General features: G+C 48.5%; 11 non-coding genes across 11 annotated transcripts; all 11 read right to left on the bottom strand.

Annotated features, from left to right (window-relative positions):
• Nucleotides 1-6,470: 6,470 nt before the first annotated feature.
• Trnas-gcu lies at nucleotides 6,471-6,552 on the bottom strand. Its single transcript has one exon. It is a non-coding gene; the product is annotated as a tRNA-Ser (tRNA).
• An 836-nt stretch (nucleotides 6,553-7,388) lies between these two features.
• On the bottom strand, nucleotides 7,389-7,470 carry Trnas-gcu. Its single transcript has one exon. It is a non-coding gene; the product is annotated as a tRNA-Ser (tRNA).
• Nucleotides 7,471-8,306: 836 nt separating this feature from the next.
• Nucleotides 8,307-8,388, bottom strand: Trnas-gcu. Its single transcript has one exon. It is a non-coding gene; the product is annotated as a tRNA-Ser (tRNA).
• Nucleotides 8,389-9,224: 836 nt separating this feature from the next.
• Nucleotides 9,225-9,306, bottom strand: Trnas-gcu. The gene has a single exon. It is a non-coding gene; the product is annotated as a tRNA-Ser (tRNA).
• An 836-nt stretch (nucleotides 9,307-10,142) lies between these two features.
• Nucleotides 10,143-10,224, bottom strand: Trnas-gcu. The gene has a single exon. It is a non-coding gene; the product is annotated as a tRNA-Ser (tRNA).
• Nucleotides 10,225-11,060: 836 nt separating this feature from the next.
• Nucleotides 11,061-11,142, bottom strand: Trnas-gcu. The gene has a single exon. It is a non-coding gene; the product is annotated as a tRNA-Ser (tRNA).
• An 836-nt stretch (nucleotides 11,143-11,978) lies between these two features.
• On the bottom strand, nucleotides 11,979-12,060 carry Trnas-gcu. The gene has a single exon. It is a non-coding gene; the product is annotated as a tRNA-Ser (tRNA).
• An 836-nt stretch (nucleotides 12,061-12,896) lies between these two features.
• Nucleotides 12,897-12,978, bottom strand: Trnas-gcu. The gene has a single exon. It is a non-coding gene; the product is annotated as a tRNA-Ser (tRNA).
• An 836-nt stretch (nucleotides 12,979-13,814) lies between these two features.
• Trnas-gcu lies at nucleotides 13,815-13,896 on the bottom strand. The gene has a single exon. It is a non-coding gene; the product is annotated as a tRNA-Ser (tRNA).
• Nucleotides 13,897-14,732: 836 nt separating this feature from the next.
• Nucleotides 14,733-14,814, bottom strand: Trnas-gcu. The gene has a single exon. It is a non-coding gene; the product is annotated as a tRNA-Ser (tRNA).
• Nucleotides 14,815-15,650: 836 nt separating this feature from the next.
• On the bottom strand, nucleotides 15,651-15,732 carry Trnas-gcu. Its single transcript has one exon. It is a non-coding gene; the product is annotated as a tRNA-Ser (tRNA).
• Nucleotides 15,733-15,977: the final 245 nt, after the last annotated feature.

The following is a 15,977-nucleotide window of genomic DNA, read 5'->3' as shown; positions in this document are numbered from 1 at the left end:
CAAACTGTCGTAAGGCGACAGTTGTGCTACAGATGGATTATTATAGGCTCGATACGTTAAAATGACTGCGACAGGTATGCACTTAAATATAAATTAGAGCTCGTCGTTCGCAAATACCAACATACTCGTAGCTGCAGCCGAAATTTGATTGGTTTGTAGATCTCGAAATGATGTTTAATTCGAAGGGCATACGCTATGGAATGTTGTGCGCTTTCATCTGGTGGGCAGTTTTGTCTCGTATTTCATTCACACGCTATTTGCCACGTACACGCGTTGTTGTTACTACTGAGTGGCGTTTCGCACGGAGGAGTGACCGCAAACGCGTGCTTCACGTAAAATGCATCGACAAGGATGGGATTCGAACCCACGCGTGCAGAGCACATTGGATTAGCAGTCCAACGCCTTAACCACTTTTTTTTTTTTTTTTTTTTTTTACAGTACTGAAATTAAAATCCTAAAACATGACTATATAATGTAGACTGCTGACTGAAATAAAGATTAAAAACACGAAAACTTCAGTCCTGGTGTAGAGAAGAAACATATATAAAGGCGGCAAATCCAGAAACTGTATAAAAGAAAATGGCTCACACAGGTGACCTTAGCCAACACCCTCTCTTTCAAATGTCAGGCTAAGCATATTGGCAAAATCATCTCGGAGGCCTGGCAATCGCAAGCGCTGCCAGTAAGCAGTAAGCATGTACTGCCGAAACGCTAGGTGTCCATCCTCTTCATGACAACTGTTGACAAAATGTACGAAATGGCCAATCAACCACATGACGGTATGGAGCTTCGTCCGCGGAAAAAAGGAAGAATCGGGCCGGACGATGATGTCAATAGTATAAGCGGCTTCAGCAGACCTAGTGACAAAAGCAAGTTGTTTCCTGAGCCAACGCCAATTAGCAAGGTGCCCACAGCAGGTGAATCGATGTTCAAGGGTATCCAGGAGACCACACCGAGTACAGGTGTCCGTGTCAGAAAGACCAATACGGTGCAGTCGTACATTGGTGGGAACCAAATTATTTATTACCCTATACCACGTGGACGCCACGGCCATAGAGTGGATCGGCAGACTAACGTTCTTCCAGACGTTCCTCCAGGACACAGATGGAGACGCCAGTTCTATTGGATTGGGACCGGCCAGCCCCTCCCAGCGGGCAATCAAGCCCTTGGTCGTTGGCACCGGTCGCCGCAAGAAGACGTCACCGAGGTAACTCACCGCAATGTAAAATTCCCGAATGTGTTTCAACTTAAAATTTAGGCGTCCGACATCGACAGGTGGAGCAAGGCTCGCCGGACGCACAACAGTAAAAATCCTGGATGTAATTGAAGTCACTTCTTGCGTAACAATTAGAGTCGTTCGGCGGACGTACAAAGCAGACGCCTTGCGAGTAATGTCAGAGAGGCCCAAGCCTCCGGAGAGACGCGGTTTCGTCATTACCTCGTAACGTAACTTGAATAGATGGCCCTTCCATATAAACCTGCTAGACAATTGGCGCAACCTTTTCGCCACCATCATGGGAAGTGGGAACAGCTGAGCAACATAATAAGCTTTACATAGAACGTAGGTGTCTAAAATTCTGACTTTTTGCAAAATGGTAGCAGAGCGCTGCTCATGGACCATCAGAGCCCCCTGTATCTTCTCGGTGACAGATTTCCAATTGAGAGCCGCCATTTTTAAAGGACACCGATCAATGATAATCCCCAAGGACGTATGGCGATCGACAAAAGTGGCCCAAGGGACGTCAGCATCGCGAAATCCTCGAATATCAAGGAACTTACATTTACCCTGATTGAGACGCGCTCCAGAGACACGACAGTATGCATCAACCGCCCCTTTCAACAACGGGATATCATCACGTTGACGGAGGAGAACAACGACATCATCCGCATATGCCTTAACAGAGAGCTTCCCACCAGAGAGGGACATACCCTGAAGCTTGAGAGCAATAGTCCGAAGCAGCGGTTCCAGGGACAATACGAATAAAGACATAGAGAGCGGACTACCCTGAGGCACTCCGCGGCGGATAGCAATGGGCGGCGTCAGCTGCCCATTGACTGACACCCGAGCTGTTATTCCCCTATACAAATTGCCAAGAACACCACGTGATGAAGCGTTAAAACCTATTGTACCTAAAACACGATCTAAAAACACATGACTGACGTGATCAAAAGCCTTATAAAAATCAAGGAAGGCAAAGGCACAATGTACGTTTGTAACCGCCGCAACCGAGACAACATCCCGATATTCGGCTACTGGTGTCAGAATAGATCTATCATGAAAACAACATTGATGTGCACCAATCACACCCCGAAGCAGAGAAGACAACCGGCTATTGAGCGCTCTAGCAGCTGTCTTATAGTCAAAATTCAGCAATGTGAGCGGACGAAGATTGGCAGCAGATAAACGACCAGAGGACTTCGGGATTAAAACAATTTTCCCTACTTTAAAATCGGCAGGCACATCCATCCCCCTGATAATCTCATTTAAAATCTGCGTAAAAATGCCACCCAAAAGAGGCCAAAAACGGAGATAAAATTCTTTAGGCAGGCCGTCTGGACCCGGCGATTTACTGGACGGAGAGCGAGCAATAAAATCGAAAACATCATCTACCTGGAACTCCCGGAGAAATTCGCCGTTCGCGTCAGGCGCGATCGTCGCAGTTAGATCCCCAAAGACATCATCCGAAAGAGACTCACCAGAATCATCGGCAGAATATAGACTAGTGTAATACTGATGAAGAGCACGAACCATTTCCTCCTGTGCAATAAGCTGTCGCCCATCATCCACCGTAAGAGAAGAGATGAAGGAGCGACGACGACGAGTCTGATGCCGTAGCAGGTGGTACAAGGATGTCAGTTCACCTTCAACAAGAGAGTGAGGTTTCGACTTAACTCGCAGACCATCCATCTGTCGTCGTTTAAGGCTCAAGAGCTTGGCTTTAATACGACGAACATCATGGATCCGCAGTGGAGAGGTACCCGCCGCGTCATATAGTTCACGCAGGACAGAGTAGTAATATTCATACGTGTTCTTAAAATCACGCGTCCTAGCAGCACAGTAGAAAATCAAAGTCTGACGAATCTTGGGCTTGGCAAACGCAGTCCACCAAACCAGCAAGGAGGGGTATCGCGGGACAGAGCGAAGACATCGCTCCCACACGCCACTTATAACATCATCCATAGCACTGTCGGCAAGGTGGGAAACATTTAACATCCACTGGGAACGATAAAGTTTTGCAGGTTGGCGACTAAGATTTACAGTTGCAGTAAAAGCACAATGGTCAGAAAAACTAGTAGGAATAACATCGACAGAAAGAATTTTATCACATAAAAAATCAGATAAATAGAATCTGTCGAGTCTACTGCATGAGGACGCGGTAAAAAACGTATATTTCACCAGGGTTGGATATTTGTGTTGCCAAACATCACGCAGTTGCATCGTACGAACTAAGTCATGTAAATCACGGCAATAATTAAAATTGGGGGACTGGTCTGCAGGGCGTAAAACACAATTAAAATCGCCTCCGAGCAGGAGACTCCGAGGACTCTGGCGCAAAAGATAAATAAGCTCTTCTTTATAAAAGCGCGATCGAGCCACAGTGTGACCCGAACCAGAGGGGGCATACAAAACAACGAGGCGGAGATCAAAAAGACGACAACCAATCCCACGGCCAGAGTCAAGGAATTCAATGTCAGTAATAGGAATGCCCTCTCGAAAGAAAAGAGCAGTTCCTGTTGAATATTCCGGCGCGACATTAAAAACAGTTTGAAATCCAGGTAGAGAGAGATCAGAAAACAACACTTCCTGCAAAAACACGACGTCCGCACAGGCGTCGTAGATAAACTGCCGCAAAGAGGCAATGCGAACGTCGGACTCAATACGGTTAACATTTAAGGTAAGAAAGGTGTATGCTTGAACCATAGAGAGAAAAGCGAGAAAACAAATCACCTACACCGACGCACCAGCGTCACAGTCCATAGCAGGGGTGACAGAGGCATCCGAGGGAGGGGGACTGCTACCCCGTTCCGCGGATCCCTTACGTTTCGGTTTTTTACGAACAGCATTAACGTTCGGCTGAACGCGTAACTTGCGTCGGCTGACGGGCAAGGAAACTTCAGCCGCCGGTGACGTAGGAGGGTCAAGTTCTGTATCCGACACCACCCGCGCCGGTCCACATGCGGGATCCGGGGTCGCGGCGGAAACATCCGACGAAACGGAATGGTCAACACCTGCACTAGCTTCCGGCAAACATGGACTGCACGGAGGCGAAACGTGAGCAGGAAGGTCCGAGGCCGCAGAGTTGGAAGGAAGCGGAGCAGCTCCGCTGGCAGAGGTATGGGGCAGCGAAGCAGGAAGTTGTCGCGGCTCCACTTGTTGTGACATCGAAGTCGGTTCGGAAGACGGCGCCAACAGGCCCGACCGACGACCCGACTCGAGAGAAGCTGCGTCGGAGGCCGGAGGGGCGCCAGCAGCCGCCACCGGAACCGCTACCTCAGGAGGGCAGGGAGCAGCTACAGTACACAGTGGCTCGGAGGATGCCGGTCGCTCGGACTGGGGCATCTCAGGGAGATCCTCATCCGTACTATTTCCATCGTGTGGGCGACGCCTCTTATTATTCAAAAGTGGCACACCCACCTGAGGAACAGACGGAACAACATCAGATTTAGCACGCAAAGGAGGAAATTCTGTATCAGGGGTGCGCAAAACCTGTGGCGGGGCGCTACTACCACTGGACTGTGCTACACCAAGAGCAGAACCACCTGCAACGAGGTCAGCGACCGTTAACTTGCGACGCTGTTCGAGAGAATTTTTTAAAACAAAAACTCTCCGCGGACAGTCGGTACGCACGTGACCACTTTCATTGCACAAAAAACAGGTGCCCACCTGACCACTATATGTTACATGGACACGATATCCACCGATCTGCAGGTGAGATGGAATATTCTGCTTAACGTGCATTTCGACTGAACGAATACCACTGTAACATTGCAGGCGATGTTGGCTTGACCAGCGTTCAAGGCGAATGCTCTTTACATCACCATACTTCTGTAGACCCTCCTTAAGATAGACATTATCCACCTCCGGTGGAAGGTTGTAAACACGAACATTGGTATACGTGATGGAAGCATTGGAAAGCAGCACGGTACTTACAGAATCATCCCGATGCCGAAAGAGAACTTGATGACCATATTTAGAAAGAATTTTATCAACCTGAAGTGGGTCCATAAACTTAACAAAGAAAACATACAGTTCGGTATCAAAATAAGCAGTGTGCACCTGATCCGAATGAACACCAAAGGTATCTACCAACCAATCATGAATCTCAAGAGAACTAGGTTGCACATGGCGGGTTGACTTGTCAAAAGCAAAACTAACTGTAGCCTGACGAGGAATAACCTGGGACGACATTTTCAAAATATGCGGTCGAAACCGCTACACAAAAAACACTGAAATAAGGACAGAAAGTAACACAAGGTACGAAACAACGACGGAGAAACACTCACAGAAGTTGCAACACAACACGTAAACAAAAACGATAGTCCACTATACGTAACGCTACGGCGGAGCGGAAGACTAGGCACGTCCACACTGCACGGCGTCTAAAGCGGAACTCGCCACTCGGCCACGTCGTCTGCTGGTACAACAGCTGTGTCTTGGGCTAGTGCTTGCGGAAAGAAGACATTTGTCGATTCGAAAACGCATTCAAAACATCGTACTGGGCCGGTGTTAACGTCTAATTCCAAGCCGCAGTGCAGCCGACCAAGCTCCCACTCGCGAATCGTTTAATGACAGCATCCGTCCACGTCGATATCCGATCGGAGCAAAATCACCGGCCCACCTATTTACTGCAGGAATAAGCATTGTATCGACATGCAGTGTCGTCTAATGCAAATGAGAAAGGTGCTGTGCATTCTTTTCCAAGACTTACTGCAACGAAACGTACAGCTCGATACGCTACACTGATATTGCTTGCAAGGTTTTGACGTTCCCCCTAGCCCAAGATTGTCCTGCTGTTTGCGATGGAGCTTGGTGTTTGGTCGGCCACTAGCGACGGATGGCTGCAAAGTCAAGTCTCTCCAGTGGGCCCTGCCAAATCGCTTCTGTAGATGGCGGCCTCACTTGAAACAAACTGTCGTAAGGCGACAGTTGTGCTACAGATGGATTATTATAGGCTCGATACGTTAAAATGACTGCGACAGGTATGCACTTAAATATAAATTAGAGCTCGTCGTTCGCAAATACCAACATACTCGTAGCTGCAGCCGAAATTTGATTGGTTTGTAGATCTCGAAATGATGTTTAATTCGAAGGGCATACGCTATGGAATGTTGTGCGCTTTCATCTGGTGGGCAGTTTTGTCTCGTATTTCATTCACACGCTATTTGCCACGTACACGCGTTGTTGTTACTACTGAGTGGCGTTTCGCACGGAGGAGTGACCGCAAACGCGTGCTTCACGTAAAATGCATCGACAAGGATGGGATTCGAACCCACGCGTGCAGAGCACATTGGATTAGCAGTCCAACGCCTTAACCACTCGGCCACCTCGTCTGCTGGTACAACAGCTGTGTCTTGGGCTAGTGCTTGCGGAAAGAAGACATTTGTCGATTCGAAAACGCATTCAAAACATCGTACTGGGCCGGTGTTAACGTCTAATTCCAAGCCGCAGTGCAGCCGACCAAGCTCCCACTCGCGAATCGTTTAATGACAGCATCCGTCCACGTCGATATCCGATCGGGGCAAAATCACCGGCCCACCTATTTACTGCAGGAATAAGCATTGTATCGACATGCAGTGTCGTCTAATGCAAATGAGAAAGGTGCTGTGCATTCTTTTCCAAGACTTACTGCAACGAAACGTACAGCTCGATACGCTACACTGATATTGCTTGCAAGGTTTTGACGTTCCCCCTAGCCCAAGATTGTCCTGCTGTTTGCGATGGAGCTTGGTGTTTGGTCGGCCACTAGCGACGGATGGCTGCAAAGTCAAGTCTCTCCAGTGGGCCCTGCCAAATCGCTTCTGTAGATGGCGGCCTCACTTGAAACAAACTGTCGTAAGGCGACAGTTGTGCTACAGATGGATTATTATAGGCTCGATACGTTAAAATGACTGCGACAGGTATGCACTTAAATATAAATTAGAGCTCGTCGTTCGCAAATACCAACATACTCGTAGCTGCAGCCGAAATTTGATTGGTTTGTAGATCTCGAAATGATGTTTAATTCGAAGGGCATACGCTATGGAATGTTGTGCGCTTTCATCTGGTGGGCAGTTTTGTCTCGTATTTCATTCACACGCTATTTGCCACGTACACGCGTTGTTGTTACTACTGAGTGGCGTTTCGCACGGAGGAGTGACCGCAAACGCGTGCTTCACGTAAAATGCATCGACAAGGATGGGATTCGAACCCACGCGTGCAGAGCACATTGGATTAGCAGTCCAACGCCTTAACCACTCGGCCACCTCGTCTGCTGGTACAACAGCTGTGTCTTGGGCTAGTGCTTGCGGAAAGAAGACATTTGTCGATTCGAAAACGCATTCAAAACATCGTACTGGGCCGGTGTTAACGTCTAATTCCAAGCCGCAGTGCAGCCGACCAAGCTCCCACTCGCGAATCGTTTAATGACAGCATCCGTCCACGTCGATATCCGATCGGGGCAAAATCACCGGCCCACCTATTTACTGCAGGAATAAGCATTGTATCGACATGCAGTGTCGTCTAATGCAAATGAGAAAGGTGCTGTGCATTCTTTTCCAAGACTTACTGCAACGAAACGTACAGCTCGATACGCTACACTGATATTGCTTGCAAGGTTTTGACGTTCCCCCTAGCCCAAGATTGTCCTGCTGTTTGCGATGGAGCTTGGTGTTTGGTCGGCCACTAGCGACGGATGGCTGCAAAGTCAAGTCTCTCCAGTGGGCCCTGCCAAATCGCTTCTGTAGATGGCGGCCTCACTTGAAACAAACTGTCGTAAGGCGACAGTTGTGCTACAGATGGATTATTATAGGCTCGATACGTTAAAATGACTGCGACAGGTATGCACTTAAATATAAATTAGAGCTCGTCGTTCGCAAATACCAACATACTCGTAGCTGCAGCCGAAATTTGATTGGTTTGTAGATCTCGAAATGATGTTTAATTCGAAGGGCATACGCTATGGAATGTTGTGCGCTTTCATCTGGTGGGCAGTTTTGTCTCGTATTTCATTCACACGCTATTTGCCACGTACACGCGTTGTTGTTACTACTGAGTGGCGTTTCGCACGGAGGAGTGACCGCAAACGCGTGCTTCACGTAAAATGCATCGACAAGGATGGGATTCGAACCCACGCGTGCAGAGCACATTGGATTAGCAGTCCAACGCCTTAACCACTCGGCCACCTCGTCTGCTGGTACAACAGCTGTGTCTTGGGCTAGTGCTTGCGGAAAGAAGACATTTGTCGATTCGAAAACGCATTCAAAACATCGTACTGGGCCGGTGTTAACGTCTAATTCCAAGCCGCAGTGCAGCCGACCAAGCTCCCACTCGCGAATCGTTTAATGACAGCATCCGTCCACGTCGATATCCGATCGGGGCAAAATCACCGGCCCACCTATTTACTGCAGGAATAAGCATTGTATCGACATGCAGTGTCGTCTAATGCAAATGAGAAAGGTGCTGTGCATTCTTTTCCAAGACTTACTGCAACGAAACGTACAGCTCGATACGCTACACTGATATTGCTTGCAAGGTTTTGACGTTCCCCCTAGCCCAAGATTGTCCTGCTGTTTGCGATGGAGCTTGGTGTTTGGTCGGCCACTAGCGACGGATGGCTGCAAAGTCAAGTCTCTCCAGTGGGCCCTGCCAAATCGCTTCTGTAGATGGCGGCCTCACTTGAAACAAACTGTCGTAAGGCGACAGTTGTGCTACAGATGGATTATTATAGGCTCGATACGTTAAAATGACTGCGACAGGTATGCACTTAAATATAAATTAGAGCTCGTCGTTCGCAAATACCAACATACTCGTAGCTGCAGCCGAAATTTGATTGGTTTGTAGATCTCGAAATGATGTTTAATTCGAAGGGCATACGCTATGGAATGTTGTGCGCTTTCATCTGGTGGGCAGTTTTGTCTCGTATTTCATTCACACGCTATTTGCCACGTACACGCGTTGTTGTTACTACTGAGTGGCGTTTCGCACGGAGGAGTGACCGCAAACGCGTGCTTCACGTAAAATGCATCGACAAGGATGGGATTCGAACCCACGCGTGCAGAGCACATTGGATTAGCAGTCCAACGCCTTAACCACTCGGCCACCTCGTCTGCTGGTACAACAGCTGTGTCTTGGGCTAGTGCTTGCGGAAAGAAGACATTTGTCGATTCGAAAACGCATTCAAAACATCGTACTGGGCCGGTGTTAACGTCTAATTCCAAGCCGCAGTGCAGCCGACCAAGCTCCCACTCGCGAATCGTTTAATGACAGCATCCGTCCACGTCGATATCCGATCGGGGCAAAATCACCGGCCCACCTATTTACTGCAGGAATAAGCATTGTATCGACATGCAGTGTCGTCTAATGCAAATGAGAAAGGTGCTGTGCATTCTTTTCCAAGACTTACTGCAACGAAACGTACAGCTCGATACGCTACACTGATATTGCTTGCAAGGTTTTGACGTTCCCCCTAGCCCAAGATTGTCCTGCTGTTTGCGATGGAGCTTGGTGTTTGGTCGGCCACTAGCGACGGATGGCTGCAAAGTCAAGTCTCTCCAGTGGGCCCTGCCAAATCGCTTCTGTAGATGGCGGCCTCACTTGAAACAAACTGTCGTAAGGCGACAGTTGTGCTACAGATGGATTATTATAGGCTCGATACGTTAAAATGACTGCGACAGGTATGCACTTAAATATAAATTAGAGCTCGTCGTTCGCAAATACCAACATACTCGTAGCTGCAGCCGAAATTTGATTGGTTTGTAGATCTCGAAATGATGTTTAATTCGAAGGGCATACGCTATGGAATGTTGTGCGCTTTCATCTGGTGGGCAGTTTTGTCTCGTATTTCATTCACACGCTATTTGCCACGTACACGCGTTGTTGTTACTACTGAGTGGCGTTTCGCACGGAGGAGTGACCGCAAACGCGTGCTTCACGTAAAATGCATCGACAAGGATGGGATTCGAACCCACGCGTGCAGAGCACATTGGATTAGCAGTCCAACGCCTTAACCACTCGGCCACCTCGTCTGCTGGTACAACAGCTGTGTCTTGGGCTAGTGCTTGCGGAAAGAAGACATTTGTCGATTCGAAAACGCATTCAAAACATCGTACTGGGCCGGTGTTAACGTCTAATTCCAAGCCGCAGTGCAGCCGACCAAGCTCCCACTCGCGAATCGTTTAATGACAGCATCCGTCCACGTCGATATCCGATCGGGGCAAAATCACCGGCCCACCTATTTACTGCAGGAATAAGCATTGTATCGACATGCAGTGTCGTCTAATGCAAATGAGAAAGGTGCTGTGCATTCTTTTCCAAGACTTACTGCAACGAAACGTACAGCTCGATACGCTACACTGATATTGCTTGCAAGGTTTTGACGTTCCCCCTAGCCCAAGATTGTCCTGCTGTTTGCGATGGAGCTTGGTGTTTGGTCGGCCACTAGCGACGGATGGCTGCAAAGTCAAGTCTCTCCAGTGGGCCCTGCCAAATCGCTTCTGTAGATGGCGGCCTCACTTGAAACAAACTGTCGTAAGGCGACAGTTGTGCTACAGATGGATTATTATAGGCTCGATACGTTAAAATGACTGCGACAGGTATGCACTTAAATATAAATTAGAGCTCGTCGTTCGCAAATACCAACATACTCGTAGCTGCAGCCGAAATTTGATTGGTTTGTAGATCTCGAAATGATGTTTAATTCGAAGGGCATACGCTATGGAATGTTGTGCGCTTTCATCTGGTGGGCAGTTTTGTCTCGTATTTCATTCACACGCTATTTGCCACGTACACGCGTTGTTGTTACTACTGAGTGGCGTTTCGCACGGAGGAGTGACCGCAAACGCGTGCTTCACGTAAAATGCATCGACAAGGATGGGATTCGAACCCACGCGTGCAGAGCACATTGGATTAGCAGTCCAACGCCTTAACCACTCGGCCACCTCGTCTGCTGGTACAACAGCTGTGTCTTGGGCTAGTGCTTGCGGAAAGAAGACATTTGTCGATTCGAAAACGCATTCAAAACATCGTACTGGGCCGGTGTTAACGTCTAATTCCAAGCCGCAGTGCAGCCGACCAAGCTCCCACTCGCGAATCGTTTAATGACAGCATCCGTCCACGTCGATATCCGATCGGGGCAAAATCACCGGCCCACCTATTTACTGCAGGAATAAGCATTGTATCGACATGCAGTGTCGTCTAATGCAAATGAGAAAGGTGCTGTGCATTCTTTTCCAAGACTTACTGCAACGAAACGTACAGCTCGATACGCTACACTGATATTGCTTGCAAGGTTTTGACGTTCCCCCTAGCCCAAGATTGTCCTGCTGTTTGCGATGGAGCTTGGTGTTTGGTCGGCCACTAGCGACGGATGGCTGCAAAGTCAAGTCTCTCCAGTGGGCCCTGCCAAATCGCTTCTGTAGATGGCGGCCTCACTTGAAACAAACTGTCGTAAGGCGACAGTTGTGCTACAGATGGATTATTATAGGCTCGATACGTTAAAATGACTGCGACAGGTATGCACTTAAATATAAATTAGAGCTCGTCGTTCGCAAATACCAACATACTCGTAGCTGCAGCCGAAATTTGATTGGTTTGTAGATCTCGAAATGATGTTTAATTCGAAGGGCATACGCTATGGAATGTTGTGCGCTTTCATCTGGTGGGCAGTTTTGTCTCGTATTTCATTCACACGCTATTTGCCACGTACACGCGTTGTTGTTACTACTGAGTGGCGTTTCGCACGGAGGAGTGACCGCAAACGCGTGCTTCACGTAAAATGCATCGACAAGGATGGGATTCGAACCCACGCGTGCAGAGCACATTGGATTAGCAGTCCAACGCCTTAACCACTCGGCCACCTCGTCTGCTGGTACAACAGCTGTGTCTTGGGCTAGTGCTTGCGGAAAGAAGACATTTGTCGATTCGAAAACGCATTCAAAACATCGTACTGGGCCGGTGTTAACGTCTAATTCCAAGCCGCAGTGCAGCCGACCAAGCTCCCACTCGCGAATCGTTTAATGACAGCATCCGTCCACGTCGATATCCGATCGGGGCAAAATCACCGGCCCACCTATTTACTGCAGGAATAAGCATTGTATCGACATGCAGTGTCGTCTAATGCAAATGAGAAAGGTGCTGTGCATTCTTTTCCAAGACTTACTGCAACGAAACGTACAGCTCGATACGCTACACTGATATTGCTTGCAAGGTTTTGACGTTCCCCCTAGCCCAAGATTGTCCTGCTGTTTGCGATGGAGCTTGGTGTTTGGTCGGCCACTAGCGACGGATGGCTGCAAAGTCAAGTCTCTCCAGTGGGCCCTGCCAAATCGCTTCTGTAGATGGCGGCCTCACTTGAAACAAACTGTCGTAAGGCGACAGTTGTGCTACAGATGGATTATTATAGGCTCGATACGTTAAAATGACTGCGACAGGTATGCACTTAAATATAAATTAGAGCTCGTCGTTCGCAAATACCAACATACTCGTAGCTGCAGCCGAAATTTGATTGGTTTGTAGATCTCGAAATGATGTTTAATTCGAAGGGCATACGCTATGGAATGTTGTGCGCTTTCATCTGGTGGGCAGTTTTGTCTCGTATTTCATTCACACGCTATTTGCCACGTACACGCGTTGTTGTTACTACTGAGTGGCGTTTCGCACGGAGGAGTGACCGCAAACGCGTGCTTCACGTAAAATGCATCGACAAGGATGGGATTCGAACCCACGCGTGCAGAGCACATTGGATTAGCAGTCCAACGCCTTAACCACTCGGCCACCTCGTCTGCTGGTACAACAGCTGTGTCTTGGGCTAGTGCTTGCGGAAAGAAGACATTTGTCGATTCGAAAACGCATTCAAAACATCGTACTGGGCCGGTGTTAACGTCTAATTCCAAGCCGCAGTGCAGCCGACCAAGCTCCCACTCGCGAATCGTTTAATGACAGCATCCGTCCACGTCGATATCCGATCGGGGCAAAATCACCGGCCCACCTATTTACTGCAGGAATAAGCATTGTATCGACATGCAGTGTCGTCTAATGCAAATGAGAAAGGTGCTGTGCATTCTTTTCCAAGACTTACTGCAACGAAACGTACAGCTCGATACGCTACACTGATATTGCTTGCAAGGTTTTGACGTTCCCCCTAGCCCAAGATTGTCCTGCTGTTTGCGATGGAGCTTGGTGTTTGGTCGGCCACTAGCGACGGATGGCTGCAAAGTCAAGTCTCTCCAGTGGGCCCTGCCAAATCGCTTCTGTAGATGGCGGCCTCACTTGAAACAAACTGTCGTAAGGCGACAGTTGTGCTACAGATGGATTATTATAGGCTCGATACGTTAAAATGACTGCGACAGGTATGCACTTAAATATAAATTAGAGCTCGTCGTTCGCAAATACCAACATACTCGTAGCTGCAGCCGAAATTTGATTGGTTTGTAGATCTCGAAATGATGTTTAATTCGAAGGGCATACGCTATGGAATGTTGTGCGCTTTCATCTGGTGGGCAGTTTTGTCTCGTATTTCATTCACACGCTATTTGCCACGTACACGCGTTGTTGTTACTACTGAGTGGCGTTTCGCACGGAGGAGTGACCGCAAACGCGTGCTTCACGTAAAATGCATCGACAAGGATGGGATTCGAACCCACGCGTGCAGAGCACATTGGATTAGCAGTCCAACGCCTTAACCACTCGGCCACCTCGTCTGCTGGTACAACAGCTGTGTCTTGGGCTAGTGCTTGCGGAAAGAAGACATTTGTCGATTCGAAAACGCATTCAAAACATCGTACTGGGCCGGTGTTAACGTCTAATTCCAAGCCGCAGTGCAGCCGACCAAGCTCCCACTCGCGAATCGTTTAATGACAGCATCCGTCCACGTCGATATCCGATCGGGGCAAAATCACCGGCCCACCTATTTACTGCAGGAATAAGCATTGTATCGACATGCAGTGTCGTCTAATGCAAATGAGAAAGGTGCTGTGCATTCTTTTCCAAGACTTACTGCAACGAAACGTACAGCTCGATACGCTACACTGATATTGCTTGCAAGGTTTTGACGTTCCCCCTAGCCCAAGATTGTCCTGCTGTTTGCGATGGAGCTTGGTGTTTGGTCGGCCACTAGCGACGGATGGCTGCAAAGTCAAGTCTCTCCAGTGGGCCCTGCCAAATCGCTTCTGTAGATGGCGGCCTCACTTGAAACAAACTGTCGTAAGGCGACAGTTGTGCTACAGATGGATTATTATAGGCTCGATACGTTAAAATGACTGCGACAGGTATGCACTTAAATATAAATTAGAGCTCGTCGTTCGCAAATACCAACATACTCGTAGCTGCAGCCGAAATTTGATTGGTTTGTAGATCTCGAAATGATGTTTAATTCGAAGGGCATACGCTATGGAATGTTGTGCGCTTTCATCTGGTGGGCAGTTTTGTCTCGTATTTCATTCACACGCTATTTGCCACGTACACGCGTTGTTGTTACTACTGAGTGGCGTTTCGCACGGAGGAGTGACCGCAAACGCGTGCTTCACGTAAAATGCATCGACAAGGATGGGATTCGAACCCACGCGTGCAGAGCACATTGGATTAGCAGTCCAACGCCTTAACCACTCGGCCACCTCGTCTGCTGGTACAACAGCTGTGTCTTGGGCTAGTGCTTGCGGAAAGAAGACATTTGTCGATTCGAAAACGCATTCAAAACACCGTACTGGGCCGGTGTTAACGTCTAATTCCAAGCCGCAGTGCAGCCGACCAAGCTCCCACTCGCGAATCGTTTAATGACAGCATCCGTCCACGTCGATATCCGATCGGGGCAAAATCACCGGCCCACCTATTTACTGCAGGAATAAGCATTGTATCGACATGCAGTGTCGTCTAATGCAAATGAGAAAGGTGCTGTGCATTCTTTTCCAAGACTTACTGCAACGAAACGTACAGCTCGATACGCTACACTGATATTGCTTGCAAGGTTTTGACGTTCCCCCTAGCCCAAGATTGTCCTGCTGTTTGCGATGGAGCTTGGTGTTTGGTCGGCCACTAGCGACGGATGGCTGCAAAGTCAAGTCTCTCCAGTGGGCCCTGCCAAATCGCTTCTGTAGATGGCGGCCTCACTTGAAACAAACTGTCGTAAGGCGACAGTTGTGCTACAGATGGATTATTATAGGCTCGATACGTTAAAATGACTGCGACAGGTATGCACTTAAATATAAATTAGAGCTCGTCGTTCGCAAATACCAACATACTCGTAGCTGCAGCCGAAATTTGATTGGTTTGTAGATCTCGAAATGATGTTTAATTCGAAGGGCATACGCTATGGAATGTTGTGCGCTTTCATCTGGTGGGCAGTTTTGTCTCGTATTTCATTCACACGCTATTTGCCACGTACACGCGTTGTTGTTACTACTGAGTGGCGTTTCGCACGGAGGAGTGACCGCAAACGCGTGCTTCACGTAAAATGCATCGACAAGGATGGGATTCGAACCCACGCGTGCAGAGCACATTGGATTAGCAGTCCAACGCCTTAACCACTCGGCCACCTCGTCTGCTGGTACAACAGCTGTGTCTTGGGCTAGTGCTTGCGGAAAGAAGACATTTGTCGATTCGAAAACGCATTCAAAACATCGTACTGGGCCGGTGTTAACGTCTAATTCCAAGCCGCAGTGCAGCCGACCAAGCTCCCACTCGCGAATCGTTTAATGACAGCATCCGTCCACGTCGATATCCGATCGGGGCAAAATCACCGGCCCACCTATTTACTGCAGGAATAAGCATTGTATCGACATGCAGT

The sequence above is a fragment of the Schistocerca piceifrons genome, chromosome 2, assembly GCF_021461385.2.
Source record: "Schistocerca piceifrons isolate TAMUIC-IGC-003096 chromosome 2, iqSchPice1.1, whole genome shotgun sequence".
Classification (NCBI taxonomy): Eukaryota; Metazoa; Arthropoda; class Insecta; order Orthoptera; family Acrididae; genus Schistocerca; species Schistocerca piceifrons.
This window is presented reverse-complemented; position numbering and strand designations above follow the sequence as displayed.